This window comes from Bison bison, unplaced genomic scaffold (assembly GCF_000754665.1).
Source record: "Bison bison bison isolate TAMUID 2011002044 unplaced genomic scaffold, Bison_UMD1.0 scf7180017864533, whole genome shotgun sequence".
Classification (NCBI taxonomy): domain Eukaryota; kingdom Metazoa; phylum Chordata; class Mammalia; order Artiodactyla; family Bovidae; genus Bison; species Bison bison.
The window spans coordinates 7,744,191-7,744,417 of NW_011495082.1; the positions used below are offsets into that span (position 1 = coordinate 7,744,191).

General features: G+C 67.4%; 1 long non-coding RNA gene across 5 annotated transcripts in view; it reads right to left on the minus strand.

Moving 5' to 3' along the window:
* The window catches only part of LOC104982517, a 157,609-nt gene that overhangs the window by 156,369 nt on the left and 1,013 nt on the right, over positions 1–227 (minus strand). The gene's annotated exons all lie outside the window — the stretch shown is intronic.

Sequence of the window (227 nt, forward strand, 5' to 3'; positions counted from 1 at the left end):
GGCTGCAGATCTCGGGCTCTCTCGCCACAGCCGCCGCGGGTTCTCCGCTGGGGAGAGCGGCTTGCGGGTCCCTTTTAATCCGCTGACGCTCTCACCCACATCAAACAGGCAGCCATCGATCGCATTACATTAGGGGGATCCCGTTGCAAACGGCGTCCGCAGGTGGGCGCGGGAGCCGAGTTCACCCAGGCCTGGCTGCAGCCGGGCAAGGCGCGGGCTACGCGCCG